We start from the raw sequence: 17,808 nt of genomic DNA, 5'->3' as shown, positions 1-17,808 counted from the left end.
TCTGAATGACAGGAAAAGGTACACAGGCAAATATCTCAGCTGATGGTGGCTTATTTGCAAACACAGACCTTAACGGAGATTGCACGGAGAATGTTTCAGTGGGACTCGAAGGGAAAAATATTTTCTGAGTACCCTGTAAACAAGAAAAGCTAGGATATATTACAGGACATACCCACGTGTTCTGCATATTCAAATAGGATTATCAATAAAAACATTTAAGAAGGAAGAAAACCAAGGTAATTTTACTCAGCTATATTTACTGCCGATTTAGAGGAAAAAAAAAAAAAAAAGTGAACCAGAAACGCCTACAGTAGAACTTTAAACCAATTGCTTGGATAAAAGCAGCTCATGGAACATGAAGTAGAAAAAAAGCGAAACCAGTATCAGACCTGCCTATTTTCTTACCATTGCACAAGAAAATCCGACAAGCGGTAGAAAGTCACTGCCTAAAACCGATCCTAGGATGTAACCGAGAACAATGGAGGCATTTGCTAATCTAAACGGAAACCTTTTCCGGACCCTAGTGTCAAATCACACGTTTTGTCTCTCAGCAGCTCGAGGCTGGAGAGCATTTCCCCTGGGGGTCGGGAGGGCAGGGGCACAAGGGGCTGAGTTTGCCGATCGCACCTGTGCCATCAGAAGGATCCTGCCCGGCGCTCCTTGCGCTCGCCATTCTCCGGGCCATCGCTGTGTTTTACTGCTCAGCGATGCCGCTCCATCTGTTTGCGTGGAAGGAAGAGCCACGAGCACTGAGGCACTCAGCAGCCGTGTCATGCCAGCGATGTCGAGCGCTCTCTGCTCGCAAGGCTGAGCCCGCCGCGGAGCCGCCTCCGCAGCCGCTCGTCCGCCCCCGCCCGCAGCAGCGGCAGCGGCCCGAGGGAGACGCTGCAGCTCGGCGGCTCCCGCGCCTCCGCCAGCCCGAGGGCAGCCGCCGCACAGTGACCGCGGCAGCGCCCGGCGCCGCTCGCCCGGGGCGGCTCCTGCAGCTCCCGGCCCGCGGCAGCAAAGCACCGCCTGGCGCTCCGCCATCGGCGGGCGGCAGCGCGCCCCGCCCGAGCTGAGCCCCCGCCACCGGGACCGCTGAGCGAGGCCGAGGCACCGGGCGGACGCCCCTTCCGCGCCGCTCGGCTCCGTGCGGGCGGCCGGACGGAGGCTTCGCCCCTCCAGCGTCGCTGCCGCGGCTCCGTCCCGCGTGGCACAGGCGCCGGGAGCTGCCCGCTCCCCCGGCGCGCGGCCGCCTCGGCCCGCCAGCCATTCATATGGCGCGTCGGCCGTTGCGTCAGACGCCGCGCTTTACGGCCGCAGGGCCTGCCGGGAGTTGGAGTCTCGGACTGACAGCCACCGCTCCGTTCTCCGCCACCGGGAGCTGCGCTCCCGCCAGGAGGTCAAACGGCTCCTTCGCTCCTGGGCGCGGAAGCACCTTAGGCAGCACCGCCCCTCCCGAATGTCCTTTCTTTTCCACTCCAACTCTTTTTTCTTTTTTTCACTCTGTTTTTCACCCCCTTTTCCACTTTCGCTCTTTCTTTTTCACTCTCACCCTTTTCCTTTTTCATTTTTTTTCTTCCTTTCTCTTCCTCCTTTTTTTTTTCTTCCTTTCCTTTTTCCTTTTCTTTCTTTCGCTCTTTCTTTCTTTCTGTCTGTCTTTCTCTATTTCTTTCTCTCTCTCTTTCTTTCTTTCTCTCTGTCTCTCTCTCTTTCTCTCTGTCTCTCTTTGTCTCTCTCTCTGTCTCTCTTTCTTTCTTTCTTTCTCTCTTTCTCTCTCTCTCTCTTTCTCTCTTTCTTTCTTTCTCTCTTTCTCTCTCTCTTTCTTTCTTTCTATCTGTCTCTCTGTCTCTCTCTCTGTCTCTCTTTCTTTCTTTCTTTCTTTCTCTCTGTCTCTCTCTCTCTGTCTCTCTTTCTTTCTTTCTCTCTTTCTCTCTTTCTCTCTGTCTCTCTCTCTCTGTCTCTCTTTCTTTCTTTCTTTCTCTCTGTCTCTCTTTCTGTCTCTCTCTGTCTCTCTTTCTTTCTTTCTTTCTCTCTTTCTCTCTCTCTCTCTTTCTCTCTGTCTCTCTTTCTTTCTTTCTCTCTTTCTCTCTCTCTCTTTCTTTCTTTCTATCTGTCTCTCTGTCTCTCTCTCTGTCTCTCTTTCTTTCTTTCTTTCTCTCTGTCTCTCTCTCTCTGTCTCTCTTTCTTTCTTTCTCTCTTTCTCTCTGTCTCTCTCTCTCTGTCTCTCTTTCTTTCTTTCTTTCTTTCTTTCTGTCTCTCTTTCTGTCTCTCTCTGTCTCTCTTTCTTTCTTTCTCTCTTTCTCTCTTTCTCTCTGTCTCTCTCTCTCTGTCTCTCTTTCTTTCTTTCTTTCTCTCTGTCTCTCTTTCTGTCTCTCTCTGTCTCTCTTTCTTTCTTTCTTTCTTTCTTTCTTTCTTTCTTTCTTTCTTTCTCTCTCTCTCTTTCTTTCTCTCTGTCTGCATTCTGTCTTTTTCTTTCTTTCTTTCTTTCTTTCTTTCTTTCTTTCTTTCTTTCTTTCTTTCTTTCTTTCTTTCTTTCTTTCTTTCTTTCTTTCTTTCTTTCTTTCTTTCTCTCCGTCTCTCTTTCTTTCTTTCTCTCTGTCTGCATTCTGTCTTTCTCTCTCTTTCTTTCTTTCTTTCTTTCTTTCTTTCTTTCTTTCTTTCTTTCTTTCTCTCTTTCTCTCTCTCTCTTTCTTTCTTTCTCTCTGTCTCTTTTTCTGTCTCTCTCTCTGTCTTTCTTTCATTCTTTCTCTCTCTCTCTCTTTCATTCTTTCTCTCTGTCTCTCTTTCTGTCTCCCTCTCTCTGTCTCCCTTTCTTTCTTTCTTTCTTTCTCTCTTTCTCTCTCTCTCTCTCTTTCTTTCTCTCTGTCTCTCTTTCTGTCTCTCTCTCTGTCTCTCTTTCTTTCTTTCTCTCTCTCTCTTTCTTTCTCTCTGTCTGCATTCTGTCTTTCTCTTTCTTTCTTTCTTTCTTTCTTTCTTTCTTTCTTTCTTTCTTTCTTTCTTTCTTTCTTTCTTTCTTTCTTTCTTTCTTGTCTTTCTCTATTTCTTTCTCTCTCTCTTTCTTTCTTTCTCTCGCTCTCTTCCTGTCTCTCTCTTTCTTTCTTTCTGTCTGTCTTTCTCTATTTCTTTCTCTCTCTCTTTCTTTCTTTCTCTCGCTCTCTTCCTGTCTCTCTCTTTCTTTCTTTCTTTCTTTCTTTCTTTCTTTCTTTCTTTCTTTCTTTCTTTCTTTCTTTCTTTCTTTCTTTCTTTCTTTCTTTCTTTCTTTCTTTCTTTCTTTCTCTATTTCTTTCTCTCGCTCTTTCTTTCTTTCTCTCGCTCTCTTCCTGTCTCTCTCTTTCTTTCTTTCTGTCTTTCTCTATTTCTTTCTCTCTCTCTTTCTTTCTTTCTCTCGCTCTCTTCCTGTCTCTCTCTTTCTTTCTTTGTCTGTCTTTCTCTATTTCTTTCTCTCTCTCTTTCTTTCTTTCTTTCTGTCTCTATTTCTCTCTTTCTTTCTCTCTCTCTCTCTCTTTCTTTCGCTCTCTTTCTGTCTCTCTCTTTCTTTCTGTCTCTCTTTATTTCTTTCTCTCTCTTTCTTTCTGTCTCTGTCTCTTTGTCTCTCTCTCTCTTTAATTCTTTCTCTCTTTCTTTCGCTGTATTTCTAATCTTGGCTTTCCATTCTAGCTTTAGAATAAAAAAAAGCAGCAGTAGAAACGTTCAGCCGACTGGGGAGTGCAAAAAACCCCAAAACGGCAATGATTTTAGGAAAACTATTTCCTCCATGGGAGCCTGAAATTTTCTACAGCTGCAGGTAACATAGAGCTTTTATTTCTTCTTCTATATAGATTATACTTTATACTCTATTTATACATCGCCCCCTGCCGTCTGCTTTGGCGCACTGCAGGCACAGCGCCCCCTGCCGTCTGCATGGGCGCACTGCAGGCAGAGCGCCCCCTGCCGTCTGCATGGGCGCACTGCAGGCAGAGCGCCCCCTGCCGTCTGCATGGGCGCACTACAGGCAGAGCGCCCCCTGCCGTCTGCATCGGCGCACTGCAGGCAGAGCGCCCCCTGCCGTTTGCTTTGGCGCACTACAGGCACAGCGCCCCCTGCCGTCTGCATCGGCGCACTGCAGGCAGAGTGCCGCCTAATGACGTCAGCCCGTCGACACGGCGCCCCGCCCAGGACACGCCCACTCGGGCGGCCCTCGCCATCTTGTACGGCACCCCTTGTCGGCCAGGGCGCCGCCAGCCTGTACGGCACAATTTTACGGCAGTCGCGCTTTACGGCACAATTTTACGGCAGTCGCGATTTACGACACTTTTACAACAGTCGCGCTTTACGACACCTTTTACGACAGTCGCGCTTTACGACACCTTTTGCGACAGTCGCGCTTTACGGCACCTTTTACGACAGTCGCGCTTTACGACACCTTTTACGACAGTCGCGCTTTACGGCACCTTTTACGACAGTCGCGCTTCACGGCACCTTTTACGACAGTCGCGCTTTACGACACCTTTTACGACAGTCGCGATTTACGGCAGTTTTGCGACAGTCGCGCTTTACGGCACCTTTTACGACAGTCGCGCTTTACGGCACCTTTTACGACAGTCGCGCTTTACGGCACCTTTTGCGACAGTCGCGCTTTATGGCATTACCCTTTATGGAACTTTTATGGTACTTTACCGCACTTTACGGTTTTTATTTTGCTTTTAATCTATTTTTGTTTTTTTTTTTTTAATTTTTTTTTACTTAATGTTTATTTTTAATTTTTCAAGCTTTTATTTTTCTAATTCTATTTTTTATTTACTTATTATTTTTAATTTTTCTATTTCTAAAGCTTTTTATTTTATTTTTTAAATTTTATTTTTTATTTAATTTTTAATTTTTCTATTTTTAAAGCATTTTGGTTTTAATTTAATTTTTAAAAAATTTTTCTATTTTTAGGGCTTTAATTTTATTTTTTATTTTATTTTTATTTTTCAATTTTTAAAACACATTTTATTTCTCTAGTCATATTTTTTATTTAATTTTTATTTTTAATTTTTCTATTTATAAGGAATTTATTTTATTTTTTTATTTTATTTTTGATTAAATTTATATTTTTTTCTATTTTTAAAGTTTTTATTTTTTTTTATTTAGTGCTGCCTAGACCAACTCAAGCTGGTGATTGTGGTGGTGTTTGAGGGTCTTGCATTACGGCACTACCTTTTATGGAACTCTTACAGCACTTTACAGTTTTTATTTTGTTTTTCATTTATTTTAAATTAATTTTGTTTTTTTACTTTTATTTAATTTTTTTTTAAATTTTTCTATTTTTAAAGCATTTTTATTTTATTTTTTAATTTTATTTTTTATTTACTTATTATTTTTAATTTTTCTATCTTTAACGTTTTTTATTTTATTTTTTATTTTTTAAATTTACTTACTATTTTTAATTTTTCTATTTCTAAAGATTTTTATTTTTTATTTTTTTAAGTTTAAAGTTTTCTATTTTTAAAGCATTTACTTTTTTATTTTTATTTTTTATTTAATTTTTATTTTTAATTTTTTTATTTTTAGAGCTTTAATTTTATTTTTTAATTTTATTTTTTATTTTTAATTTCCCTATTTTTAAAGCATTAATTTTATAATTTTTATTTTTCTATTTTTAAAGCTTTTATTTTATTTTTCTTATTTTTTATTTTTTATTTTTAATTTTTCTGTTCTTAAAGGTTTTTATTTTTTTTTTATTTAGTGCTGCCCAGACCAACTCAAGCTGGTGATTGTGGTGGTGTTTGAGGGTCTTGCATTACGGCACTACCTTTTATGGAACTCTTACAGCACTTTACAGCACTTTACAGTTTTTATTTTGTTTTTCATTTATTTTAAATTATTTTGGTTTTTTACTTTTATTTAATTTTTATTTTTAATTTTTCTATTTTTAAAGAATAGAAATTATTTATTTATATTTTATATTTTATTTATTATATTTATTTATTTTATTACATTTCATTTGGTGCTGCCCAAACCTGCTGTAGTGCATTTTTATACTTTATAATACTTTGAAGTAGTTTTGTTTTGTATCCCCATATTTTTCCCAAATGGTTTATCCCAAACTGTACCCCCCTCCTTCTACCTGTGTTATCCCTCTCCCAGGATGAGATCATCCCCAAACCCCCACCCTGGCTCTCTGTCAATCACTCAGCCTCCCATCCCCTCCATGCAGAAGTTTCGGTCCAAGTCGTCCAGTGATCAGCCAGAGGCCAGGGGTCAGCCCCCCGAGCCTTGCCCCATACGCTGTCCTGTAGGTCTATGCCCCAGCATCCATCCCTTAGGGTCACTTATTGGTTGGTAAAATGTTATCTACTTTCGGTTTCCACCTCCCTTTAAATGTAACCTTGGCACATCTCCCTGGGGCTCTTGGCAGGAGGCCCCTGAGGTGCAGGAGCTCCTTTGGGACTCCTAATAAAACCTTGGATTAACCCCTGCTAAGAGTCGGCCCTTTATCATCTACCGCTGTCTCTGGTGTCTCTTGTGCTGCACAGGGGCCCAGCCCAGGTGCCCTCAGCACCCTCGGGGCACAGAGAGTGTCTCCCCCCAGGCCAGGTGCCCTCAGTTCCCTCGGGGCACACACAGAGAGTGTCTCCCCCCAGCCCAGGTGCCCGCAGTACCCTCGGGGCACAGACAGTGTCTCCCCGCTCTCGGCCGTGTCAGGGCTGCCCCCCGGTGTCTGCCGACTCAGGACCGCACAAACCCGCTCGGCTGCTGATTGTGGCGGTGTTTGAGGGTCCCCAGGACGAGGGAAGAGACGAGAATCTTGACTCCACCTCTCAGAAGGCTGAAATATTATTTTATGATCTCTATTATATTAAAAGAAAATGAGATAGTAGAACTATACTAAAAGAGCAAGGAGACATCAGAAAGCTGGAAAGGAATGAATAATAAAAATAATAAAATAAAATAAAATAATAAAAACCTGGGACTGCTCACAGCCCCGACGCAGCTGGACCATGATTGGTCATCAAGTAGACACTGCACAGGAGACTAATCCAAGATGCCCCTGTTGCTAAACCATCTCCAGCCCACACTCCACAGCCAGCAGATCGTTATTGGTTCCATTTCTGTTCTGAGGCTTCTCAGGAGAAAAATCCCAGCAAAAGGATTTTCATAAACACGTCAGTGCCAGGTGATGGCACAGGCAGCATCGGCCGGCCGAGGTCACTGTGTCATCCCTGCCAGCCCAGGTGTCACAGCAAGGAGGAGAGAGTTCACCCTGTGCTCACCCTGCAATACAGAGCAATACAACACACATATTAACACAAGATGATAACCTTTTTCTATTTTCTTTACATGTGGATTTATTGTTATAGGAAACCCAAAACAACAAAAGCACACAAAAAACAACACTCATCTACAATTAACACCCCCTTCAGATGACACACGAAGTCACCATCCCTCTCATCACAACTGCTAAATTACACCCCAGCAATCATTGGTCCTCGGGAACGTGGTTCCCGGGAGCCTCAAAAAAAATCTTCCTGCCTGACAAAAACCCCGGTCCCTGGACAGTCCGCGCCCAAACTCTGGTGATGAGCGTCGCCTCACAGACCGACTGGGACCGAGGAAAAAAAAACAGCCGGCGGGGGGGAAACCCAGCTGGGGATTTTTTATTCTAAATTTAAAAATGAGTTGAAAAACTTGAAAAGCAAAAGTCACACACACAAGGTTAAATCCAGTAATCCAGTCGGCATGCGCTGACACACGCAGAGACGAGCAGACGCAGACAGACACAGACACATGCTCTCACACATGCTCACACGCTCTTCCCACTTACACACTCGCTGCGGCCCTTACTCGAGACGCTGAAGAACGTGCTGCCACACATCTTCTGGCTGCGCTCCTTGACGTCAGTTGGTAGGTTCTGGGGAAATCGGTAGCCTCGGGGACCTGTGAGACGACAGGAAGCGGTCAACGAGTGGCTATCTGACAGCTAGGACTTGTCTCCACTCTGGACCAATAAGTTTTCTACCCAAAATCCCATAAAAGACAGATGAACAGTAAAGTTTTTATAACTCTTCTACCTGACTGTGACTACGTGCCCGGGCAGGGCAGCTCCAACCATAAGTGGTACAATATAAGTACACACAACAATCTAAGTCGATGCATACAGTGCAAGTGTACATAGAGGGTAGGTACATACAGTATAAGCCAGCACAGGTACACACAATATAAGCCAGGACTTGAGATAACTCGCTGGAAGATGAATTCTTGAGTCCTATACCCTTGAGAAGATGGAACCTATAGAAGTACTGCAGTCACATGAGGAGGGTGCAAGACACTCCCTCTAGCAGTCCAAGAAAATGGCATGGAAAAAAAGGCACTACCAAAGCTGGTAGTGAGAAGGAAGATGGATGAGAACATCTTGTCCGTTTGAGACATTCCTGTCTCAAAGAGTAAAAATGTAAAGATGCCAGAATAAGGGATATCCAGAAAGGAACGTGAGTAGAATACAGCCTAGATGGCACAGAATAGTGCCGATAAAGCATTGAGACGTAATAAAGGCCTATGACGTGGAAGACAACGGACACAGACACGGACAACACAGACACGGACAACATAGACACAGAGACAAGTGGCAACTGCCTGGCACTGTCCCCTTAGGCACCCGAGATGCCTAGCGCAAGATGTGCCAGAGGCTGATGATGCCAAAGGAGAGGAAGCCCTATGACGATAGCATGTGATGATGAAATGTAACTCGTTAAAAGAAGTTAGTGCCACAGCAGTTAAGAGGATGCTCGAGAGGCTCAGCAAGCCTAGAGAAGGAAGCCGACGGCCCGGTGACCGTGGCTGTAGCTCCGGACGTGAAGGCGAGCTCCTCAGGGGAAAGATCCGTGACGACGTCGGGCCGAGGAAGGCAGACAACGCAAAGTTCACGAGAATCCTGAGATGGGTCGGAACTGCCCTGCCCGGCAAAGGCTCTGGTCAGGCTGAGGAGAAATCCTCTCCCTCTTCTTCCTCTTCTTCCAGAGAGCTGGTCCCACTACAGACCTCTCCGCTAAGCTGACATCAAATTGCCCTCTGTGATAGTAAAGGTTTTTCCCCTTCTCCCAACTGCTGGCCCCGACACTTATCTTTTGGAAAAGGAGCAGACAAAATCCATCCTCGGTCGGACGTGGATGGTGAAATGTGCTCCGTGTGTGCCTCGGTGCTGTTGTTTCCAACCTTTGGCTACGAGGCTCCTCAGGGTACCTAAGACAAAACAGAAAAGGTGACTATTGCCGTCAAAAACAGTAATCCCCAGGGCTCCTCCGCACCCCTGCCCCGGCCCACCTCAAATCTTGATTTGACTCCAGAGGGTGCCCAGAAGATACCTGCAAAAAGAATAGGTACACACTGAGCATGCTGCTGTGTAACACTCACCTGTGAGTCAGCCTGCCTAAACACCGACTCACCTGCCCTCCTCTGTTCCTTGGCATGCCTAGGGCAGCGACAGCACCTGCAAAGAAACAAAGCAGAAAAGCATGCTGAGACACTGTGAAAACACAACCTCCCAAATCTGACAAGGATGCCACACTGATACCTTAAGCTGCACACAGCTGGAATGGGCATGCCCGGCCAGGATAGACGGCAAGTGGACCACCTAAAATAAAAAGTGGAGATGCTAAGAGCTGCACCAGAAACTGAGACATCAGCAAAAACAACTGCTTCTGTACACTACTCAATGCTCACCTCGCCCACTCGGCCTTGACTTCCTAAAAAGAGAGCCATCATTTATGCTCTCTCTACAGAGACAAACAGTGACTGACCTGCTCGGGGGAATCCCCTCACCCGGGATGGGGGGCTCTGCCCTGGATTTCATCCTTCTGCACCTGAAAGAAAGGACAAAAATCAAAGAGCTGCAGGATAACTTAAGAGCTCCAGACATCTTGTGCCCATCTACAAATCCCACCTAGAGTCCAACGACACCCCACATTACAAACATCAAGTCCCCGGGACTTCTCCTATTGCACCAGGCTATGCAGCAAGGCAGAGCAGCTCCAGCACAAATGTGTGCAGACACCCGTGACACAGGACAGGACAAACAACGGGGACACAACAGGAACAGAAATCTCTGGGTAAGGAAAATGACAGCGAGCACCAAGAGGATGCAAAATTAGAGGACCGAGGTGAAACTGATGGCGGGCTGATGAAGTTCAGAGAACCCTGGAGGAACAAGATGCTAACTGAATGATTTATTCCAAGAACTGCAAAGATGGATGCCCGAGAATCCTACGGTCAGAAGCCTCTACCTGTCCCCACATTCTTACAAGTCCTAATCCATCATAACAGAACCTTGCAGGGTGCAGCTGTCCATACAGCTCAGAACAAGACCTGAAAAGACATCTGACTGGATGCTTCGAAAAAGAGTTGCCATTCTGATACCTGTCTGAGCTGCCGAGTTAAAAGTTCCATGGCATCGGTGCCAGGGCAAGAAACGCTGAGAGTACAGATACTAAGACTGGTGCCAAGGTTTCTGACAGGCCCCTCAAAGGGCTATGATAAAAGACATGAGATATCCAACAACACATAATACACAAAAGACAAGGGACACAATACACACTGGGACTGCTCTGCCCCGCTCACCTCAGCACTGGGATCAAAAGTGAGATTTTGCTTTTATGGGGCCTAAGGGGCCACTTCATGGACACCCCCCCACCTCCAAAGCTACTCACCTCCAAAGCGGACTCAAATCCCCCCCTCCCAGTAATTCCCAAACCAGCACCCTGCTTTCATCCCCCCTGGGGGTCGTGGCCCTCTACTTCTCTCTCAGACATCTGGGGATGCCGGTCTCAGGTGCAAAGAAAGGCCACCTCGTCAGCTGGGAAGGTCCTGCTGGCACCAGGCTGGTGTCTCTTCGACAGCTGTATTAAAGAAAACCAAACATCAATGCCTGATCGTGGCACCACATTGGCCAAAACCCCACAAGTCTGCTCCTCACCCTTCTCTTAAGAACGCTCAGCTGCTCGGGCCGCACGCTTCGGGCACGCTCAGAGACCGAGGCCGTCATCACAGTGGACGCCTGGGTTAAGAGGAGATGAGGTGATTTGGCACGGCTGAAACCTGAGTGGACCCTCGCTCCTCCCCCCTACTTCCCTGACTCACCACAACTCCTGGGCAGCTGCCGGAGGCCACCTGGATGGCACCTTTAAATAGAAAAGTTCAGGGTTTCATCACCAAGTCCTGTAATGCATCCACAGGGCTCACATTTGCAGGGAACCCGGTGCATCGGCCGGCTGGTGACAGGGGCTTGGCATACTCCGAGTGGATTGCCTAAAGTGCACAAACGAGAATGGAAGCTTAGAGCTGCACCAGAAATTGAGACCTGAGCAATAACAACTACTGCTCTCCACTGCTCACCTTGACAGCTGGTATCCACATCTGCTTCCTAAAAAGAAAGACAAAGAACAGTGCTGTAACAGAGTCACCATACACACTTCTGCTGCAGAGACAAACGGGGCCTCACCTGCACGGGGGAAACCCCTCACCCGGGATGGGGCCCTCTGGCACACATTTAATCCATCTGAATCTGAAAAAAAAGTTAGGACAAAACTCAAACTGTTGCAGGATAACTTAGGAGCTCCAGACGTCTTGTGTCCATCTACAAATCCCATCTAGAGTCCCACTACACCCCACATTACAAACTCCCAGGGACTTCTCCTACTGCACCAGGCTATGTGGCAGGGCAGAGCAGCTCCGGCACAAATGTGTGTGCTGACACCTGTGACACGGGACAGGACGTGACAGACAGGGGGGACACAACAGGAACAGAAATCTCCTGGCAAGGAAAGTGGCTGCAAGGACTCAGAGAACGCAAAAGGAGATGACCAAGATGAGACAGATAGCAAACTGATGAGGCTCAGAGAACCCTGGAGGAAGATGCTGGCTGAAAGATTTATTCCAAGAACTGCAAAGATGGATACCCAGGAATCCTACGGTCAGAATCCTCACCCTAACCTCGCATTCTTACAAAGCCTAATCCGTTGAAATGGAGCATTGCGGAGCACGGCTGTCCATGCAGCTCAGAACAAGACCTGAAAAGCCACCTGACTGGATGCTTCCAAAGAGAGATGCAGTTCTGATGCCTGTCGGAGCTCCCGAGTCAAAGGTTCCATGGCCTGGGCACCAGGCTGAGGAACACTGAGATCACAGATTCTAAGAATGGCGCCAAGGTTTCTGACAGGCCCTTCACAGGGCTAAGATAAGAGACATGAGATACCCAAACATCACATAATACACAAAAGACAAGGGACACGATACACACCGGGACTGCTCTGCCCTGCGCACCTCAGCACTGTGATCAAAAGTGAGACTTTCCTTTTATGTGGCCTAAGGGGCCACATCTTGGCTACCCTCATCTCCAGAGACAACTCAACCCCCTCCCCCCCAGGAGCCCCAACCCAGCACCCTGCTTTCATCCCCTCTGTGGGTCGTAGCCCTTGACTTATCTCTTGGACATATGGAAATCCCAGTCCATGTCAGGTGCGAAGGAAGGCCGCCTTGTCAGCTGGGAAGGTCCTGCTGGCACCGGGCCGTTGCCTCTTAGACAGCTATATCAAAGGAAACCAAACATCAATGCCTGATCCTGGCACCACATTGGCCAAAACCCCACAAGTCTGCTACTCACCCTTCTCCTAAGAAGGCCCGGCTCTTCGGGTCGCACGCTCCGGCCGCGCTCGGAGGCCGATGCCATCGTCGTGGGGTGCGCCTGGGTTAAGTGGACAGGAGGTGACGTGGCATTGCTGAAACCTGAGTGGACCCTCACTCCTCCTCCCTACTTCCCTGACTCACCGCAACTCCTCGGCGGTTCCTGACGGCTGCCCGGAACGTGGGGCTCGCGAGAGCGGCAAACCCGGTCCGTCGGCCCGTTGGGGATGGGAGCTTGGCATGCTCCGAGCAGATGGCCTAAGGCACAAAAATGAGAATGGAGACTTAGACTTGCCCCAGGAATTGAGACCTCAGCAACAAGAAAGGCTACTGCTCACCTTACCCTCTTGAACTTGACTGCTGAGATCCTGCTATACTTGCTAAAAATAAGGACAAAGAACAGCGCTGTAACAGGGTCACACTTGACACATCCCCTGCACAGACAAATGGTGACTGACCCGCTATGGGGAACCCCCTCACCCGGGATGGGGTGCTCTGCCATGGATGCATCTGCACCTGCAAGAGAGTTAGAACATATGTCAAACACCTGCAGGATGACTCAAAAGCTGCAAACACCTTATATCAATCTAGGAACAGCATCTAGAGTCCAAGTACACCCCACATGAAAAATTTCAACTCCCCAGGGCTTGTCCTATTACAAAAGGCTATGCAGCAGGGCAGAGCAGCTCCGGCACAAATATGTGCAGACACCCGTGACACAGGACAGACAGGACACAACAAACAATGGGCACACAACACAGACAGAAATCTCTTGGCAAAAAGGATTACTGCGAGCAACGAGAGCATGCCAAATGAGATGACTGAGGTGAGACTGATGGCAAGCTGATGTGGCTCAGAAAACACTGATGGAAGAAGATGCTAACTGAATGATTTATTCCAAGAACTGCAAAGATGGATGCCCGAGAATCAGACCGGTCAGAAGCCTCTACCGGTCCTCACATTCTTTCAAGTCCTAATCTGCCATAATGGATCCTGGCAGGGCATAGCTGTCCATACAGCTCAGAACAAGACCTGAAAAGACATCTGACTGGATGCTTCCAAAGAGAGATGCAATTCTGATACATGTCTGAGCTCCCCAGGCAAAGGTTGTAAGGCATGGGTGCCAGGCCAAGAAATGCAGAGATCACAGACGATAAGAACAATGCCAAGGTTTCTGACAGGACCCTGAAAAGGCTAAGGTAAGAGACATGAGATACCCAAACAACACATAATGCACAATAGACAAGGGACACAATACACACCGGGACCGCTCTGCCCAGCGCACCTCAGCACTGGGATCAAAAGTGAGATTTTGCTTTTATGGGGCCTAAGGGGCCACTTCATGGACACCCCCCCACCTCCAAAGGGGACTCAAAAACCCGTCGCAGGATTTCCCAAACCAGCACCCTGCTTTCATCCCCCCTGGGGGTCGTAGCCCTCTACTTCTCTCTCAGACATCTGGGGATGCCGGTCTCAGGTGCAAAGAAAGGCCACCTCGTCAGCCGGGAAGGTCCTGCTGGCACCGGGCTGGTGTCTCTTCGACAGCTGTATTAAAGAAAACCAAACATCAATGCCTGATCGTGGCACCACATTGGCCAAAACCCCACAAGTCTGCTACTCACCGTGCTCCTAAGAACGCTCAGCTGCTTGGGCCGCACGCTTCGGGCACACTCAGAGACCGAGGCCGTCGCCACAGGCGACGCCTGGGTTAAGAGGAGATGAGGTGATTTGGCACGGCTGAAACCTGAGTGGACCCTCGCTCCTCCCCCCTACTTCCCTGACTCACCACAACTCTTGGGCAGCTGCCGAAGGCCACCCGGATGGCACCTTTAAATAGAAAAGTTTAGGGCTTCATCACCAAGTCCTGTAATGCATCCACAGGCTTCACATTTGCAGGAAACCCAGAGCATCGGCTGGCTGGTGACAGGGGCTTGGCATACTCCGAGTGGATTGCCTAAAGTACACAAACGAGAATGGAAGCTTAGAGCTGCACCAGAAATTGAGACCTGAGCAATAACAACTACTGCTCTCCACTGCTCACCTTGACTGCTGGTATCCACATTTACTTCCTAAAAAGAAAGACAAAGAACAGTGCTGTAACAGAGGCATCATTTACATTTCTGCTGCAGAGACAAACGGGGCCTCACCTGCACGGGGGAAACCCCTCACCCGGGATGGGGCCCTCTGGCACACATTTAATCCATCTGAATCTGAAAAAAAAGTTAGGACAAAACTCAAACTGTTGCAGGATAACTTAGGAGCTCCAGACGTCTTGTGTCCATCTACAAATCCCATCTAGAGTCCCACTACACCCCACATTACAAACTCCCAGGGACTTCTCCTACTGCACCAGGCTATGCGGCAGGGCAGAGCAGCTCCGGCACAAATGTGTGCAGACACCCGTGACACGGGACAGGACGTGACAGACAGGGGGGACACAACAGGAACAGAAATCTCCTGGCAAGGAAAGTGGCTGCAAGGACTCAGAGAATGCAAAAGGAGATGACCGAGGTGAGACTGATGGCAAACTGATGAGGCTCAGAGAACCCTGGAGGAAGATGCTGGCTGAAAGATTTATTCCAAGAACTGCAAAGATGGACACCCAGGAATCCTACGGTCAGAATCCTCTCCCTAACCTCGCATTCTTACAAAGCCTAATCCGTCATAACGGAGCACTGAGGAGCACGGCTGTCCATGCAGCTCAGAACAAGACCTGAAAAGCCACCTGACTGGATGCTTCCAAAGAGAGATGCAGTTCTGATGCCTGTCGGAGCTCCCGAGTCAAAAGGTCAATGGCCTGGGTACCAGGCCAAGGAATGCAGAGATTACAGATGCTAACAATGATGCCAGGGTTTCTGCTAGGCTCCTCAAAGGCCTAAGGTAAAAGACATGACACATCCAACCACACAGAACACACAATAGACAAATGACACAATACACACCAGGACTGCTCTGCCCTGCGCACCTCAGCACTGGGATCAAAAGTGAGACTTTGCTTTTATTTCCCCCCCAGGCCTAAGGGGCCGCTTCGTGGACACCCCCGTCTCCAAAGCGGACTCAAAAACCCCTCCCGGTGGGTCCCTGCCCTGCGCCCTGGTTTCATCCCCTCTGTGGGTCATGGCCCTCTACTTATCTCTCAGACATCTGGGGATGCCGGTCTGTGTCAGGTGCAAGGGAAGGCTGCCTCGACAGCTGGGAAGGTCCTGCTGGCACTGTTGTTCAACAACTTCCTGTTGTTTCTTCGTCTGCTCCAATAAAGAAAACAAAATATCAATGCATAACCTCAGCAGCACATTGGCCAAAACCCAACAATTCTGCCACTCACTCTTTTCCCAAGAATGCCCGGCTCCTGGGGCCGCACGCTTCAGCCGCACTCGGAGGCTGACGCCATCGTCGTGGGGCACGCCTGGGCTAAGAGGAGACGAGGGGATGTGGCGCTGCTGAAACCTGAGCGGAGCCTCGCTCCTCCTCCCTACCTCCCTGACTCACCGCAACTCCTCGGCCATTGCTGAAGGCTGCCCTGGTGACACCTTTAAACAGAAAAGGCAGAGGCTTCATCGCCGAGTCCTGGGATTCTTCCCCAGGGCTCGGGAGAGCGGCAAACCCGGCGCGTCGGCCGGTTGGTGACTGGGGCTTGGCCTACTCCGAGTGGATTGCCTGAAGCGCAGAAACAGGAACGGATGCTTAGAGCTGCACCGCAAAGTGAGACTGGAGCAATAACAACTGCTTCTGTACGCTACTCAATGCTCACCTTGCCCACCTCACCTTGACTGCTGATGTCCAGCTTTACTTCCTAAAAAGAAAAAGAACAGAGCTGTAACAGAGTCACACTTGACACTCTCCCTGCAGAGACAAACAGTGACTGACCTGCTCGGGGGAACCTCCTCACTCGGGATGGGTGGATGGATTTTGCCCTGGATTTTATCCTTCTGCGTCTGAAAGAAAGCGAGGACAAACGTCAAAGGGCTGCAGGATATCTTCACAGCTCCAAACATCTTCTGTCTATCTAGGAATATCATCTAGAGTCCGGCCACACCCCACAAACTGCGTGTCCCTGAGCCTTGTCCTGTTGCAGCAGCCTCTGCGGCAGGGCAGAGCAGCTCCGGCACAAACATGTGCAGACACCCGTGACACAGAACGTGACCAACGGGGGGACGTTAAACACGACACATTATGCTTGTGGTGAGGGCCTCGAGGGGAAAAGGCAAAAGGGACCCCAAAGACACAGTAGGTAACACGGTACACCCGACAACACGACGTGGACCGGAACTGCTCTGCCCTGCCTGCCTGCACGCTGCCATCAAATGTGGAGTCTCTCCCTTTAGCTGTCCTAAGAGGCCCCTTGGAGAAGATTGCTTTTCCCTCTGCTAATTTTTCAATCTGTCCCAGGAACTCCCAACCCGCTGCTCTCCCTTCTCCAGGCCGTGACCCAGACTTATCTTTTGGATGATCGGCGATGTGAATCCACGTTGCACCTGAAATGAGTCTGCCTCGGAGGGCCCCGTGATCGCCTGTTAGCCTCTCGGTCAGCTACAATAAAGAAAACCAAAACCAACGTATGAGTTCAGAGTTATGTGGGCCAAATCCCAGCAAGTCAGCTACTTGCCCTCTCCTGAGTGTGCCTGGCTCCTTCAGGCTCCACCTTCATCCTGATTCCAAGGCTGTGGCCTTTACTATTAGTGGCACCTGGGTTAGAGAAAAGCACAGTTAAATGGCATTCCTGTGGGTGCACTGGATGACCTTGTGTGAGGAAGACATGGGAATGCCTCTGCTATGCTTCTGAAAAGCCCTGCGTGGGGGGGCCCTCAAATAAACACCCTTTCTCACCCTGCTGCCTGCAAACCCCCCTGCCCCCCAATAACTCCTAACTGGACACCTGCTCACCCTCCCTCTCCCAGTCACAACCCTCAACTCACCTGAAGCCTCCATCTCAAACATCATTTTTGACACTGGGCAGATGCCTCCTGTGACATGATCAATCTGCTGAAAGAAGTGCTGTGCTTGACACAACCTGGGATCTCTGGAAGCTGTACACCTCCTAAAAACAATAAAAACACGAAATAAGAACAAAACCAGAAATTGCAAATGCACTTTATCACCCCTAAACACCAAATCTGAAATCGTCACCTTAAATACTCCCTGTATTCCATGCCATTTTCTTCACAGGATCTTCCAAGCCTCTATTGC

The 17,808-nt window shown here is 48.1% G+C and overlaps 2 long non-coding RNA genes across 2 annotated transcripts; both read right to left on the bottom strand.

Annotated features, from left to right (window-relative positions):
* Nucleotides 1-6,767: 6,767 nt before the first annotated feature.
* On the bottom strand, nucleotides 6,768-9,166 carry LOC143691996 (uncharacterized). Its single transcript, XR_013179841.1, has 2 exons — nucleotides 7,792-9,166; nucleotides 6,768-7,221 (listed from the first exon to the last, which is right to left on the bottom strand). It is a non-coding gene; the product is annotated as an uncharacterized LOC143691996 (long non-coding RNA).
* A 3,473-nt stretch (nucleotides 9,167-12,639) lies between these two features.
* Nucleotides 12,640-14,534, bottom strand: LOC143692056 (uncharacterized). The gene is made up of 5 exons (XR_013179938.1): nucleotides 14,408-14,534; nucleotides 14,244-14,324; nucleotides 14,028-14,166; nucleotides 13,102-13,137; nucleotides 12,640-13,001 (listed from the first exon to the last, which is right to left on the bottom strand). It is a non-coding gene; the product is annotated as an uncharacterized LOC143692056 (long non-coding RNA).
* Nucleotides 14,535-17,808: the final 3,274 nt, after the last annotated feature.

Source organism: Agelaius phoeniceus, chromosome Z (genome assembly GCF_051311805.1).
Source record: "Agelaius phoeniceus isolate bAgePho1 chromosome Z, bAgePho1.hap1, whole genome shotgun sequence".
NCBI classification, from domain to species: Eukaryota; Metazoa; Chordata; class Aves; order Passeriformes; family Icteridae; genus Agelaius; species Agelaius phoeniceus.
The sequence above is the reverse complement of the archived record's forward strand: the minus strand, read 5'-3'. Positions and strand labels throughout refer to the sequence as shown.